Below are 2,217 nucleotides of genomic sequence, written 5' to 3' on the forward strand. Positions count from 1 at the left end.
AGATTTTTATAAATAAAAATTCATAATCGTTTAATTTTCATGAATTTAACTAAAAAAAAATGATAAAAATAACTAAAAATGAAATATTTGAAAGTTTTTACTAGCTATGCCAGTGTCAAAAAATATCTTGGAATTTTAACTCAACTGTAGATTGAAACTTGTTTACCGGAAAAATGCATTTACAACTTAAAGAAATTTAAATTTTCATTTGAAATTCCTACAATAAACTTTTAACATCCTTAACTTGTAAAATATGTGAACAAATAAATTTTTTTAAACCGTAACACTAGACTGACAACTTACACAGCATACTTTATGTTATTTTTGAGCCACGTTTTTAATACATATTAAAAAAGTATTTTCTAGCAAGTTCTTTACGTTGGATTTCATGTTAGATAATTTGTTTATGTCTGAAATGCTAGCTACATATTCAAAATCAAAGAATAAGACGTTATGTTAATTATTGAAAAGCAAAAAAAATTGAAAATAAAGCTGTAAAAAAGATGTTTAGAAACAATATTTTAAAAGCACCCCAAAGGGAACAGAAATTACTACGTCCCCGCCGTTGTTTCTGGGTAACGTTAAAAGTAAAAGTATGAAAACTTCCGCTCTTTCAATTGCCGACGACAAATGAGGAGGTTTTTAGAAAAAAAAATTTGACCTTGAAATTTGAACCTTAAAGGACACCAACAAATTTGAGGTCACCACTAATTGCAATTAAACAAAATAACTAAAGTAAGCTATTTTCATCAACTGCGTTCTTCGAAGATATCCAGTCCTCAAAATTAAATAATATTCCCATACAGCACAGAAAGTTGAAAAACCCTTGATGAGACGTTGCAATGTTGAAAGTAGAAGTGAGGATGTTTTTTCTAGATGGAATGTATGTTGATTATTCAACATTGATTACAAGATATTGCTGCAATGTTGAATATATATTACGCGAAACACCTTTCATTTATGTATACAGGGTGTCTTCAAAATATGGGAACCCCTGAATATCTTTTTACAGTGAGGTTTTTCGATAAAACTTTCAAAACAAAAGTTGTTGGGTTTTAAAAGATATATTTACTGCTCTTATCAGTTTGAGCTTGGATGGTGTCTCAAAGGTCAGGACAAGGTCAACTTTGGTTTTTTTAATAGAAACATTTATTTTTCATTACGGAATTTTATTCTACGTAAAGAAATAAACAATTTTTGTTTGAAACATTTTTTTATACGACTTCCATTTTCTAAGATATTTTTTCGGAAATATGTACAAAATTATTGGTTTCTAAAATTTTTTACTCGAATTCTAAAAACTATTTGAAAAATTGAAAGAGATACAAATTGTTTATTTTCTTCTCATACAGCTGTAAGAATTTTTTTACAATTTTGTATTAACTTTTTAGTATTGCGTTTTCTTGCATTTTCTTGAAGTATAAAAAAGTTAATACAACATTTGGAAAAAATTCTTACAGCTGTATGGGAACAAAATAAACAATTTCTATCTCTTCCAATTTTTCAAGACAGTTTTTACAAATCGAGTAAAAAATTATTGAAACCAATATATTGGTTCCTGTCACGCATCTGGGAACGTTGTAGCCAATAAGAGCCAACGTCGAGTGATGTTGGCAGCGTTGGTGTAGCGATCGAGCTCAATCCAGAGAAAAGACAAAGGTGCATCAGTACTATAAGAATCGCTGGCGATTACAACCCAAAGCTTTGCAATAGTTTAGATACAGAAAACGCTAAAAGGTTTGCAACGGTAAATTAAAAAGGTATGTAAAACCCACATTAAAATATTGGTTAATTTGTGTTGAATTCGCCGTAGAAAGTTGAAAGTTTTTATAACCTCACTTTATAATACGTTGTGAATATATTACTAAATACAGATGTAAATATGCATGAAATGGTACGTTGTGTAGTATTAACGTTTTTTACAAACTTATCTTTATTATTATTAATTTTATGTTGTGGTAAAAAAGATCTGTTGAATGAACGTAAAAGTGTTCGCGCGCAGTGTAAACGTAAAAACAATGGTACAATATATGCAGAGACAGTGTGCATTTTAACATTGCTTTTATTTGGTAAAAATCAATTTAAAAAATTTCGAAAAATGCAATGTAATGTAATTTTACATTTTCAATATTTATACAAATTTGGAATGTCCTCTTAGTAATTGATATGTAGCAAAGAAAACTCAATAAAAGCGGTGTATTGTTTAGAATAATATGA

Source organism: Odontomachus brunneus, unplaced genomic scaffold (genome assembly GCF_010583005.1).
Source record: "Odontomachus brunneus isolate Ranch 3 - 2012 unplaced genomic scaffold, Obru_v1 Obru_scaffold_231, whole genome shotgun sequence".
NCBI lineage: Eukaryota > Metazoa > Arthropoda > Insecta > Hymenoptera > Formicidae > Odontomachus > Odontomachus brunneus.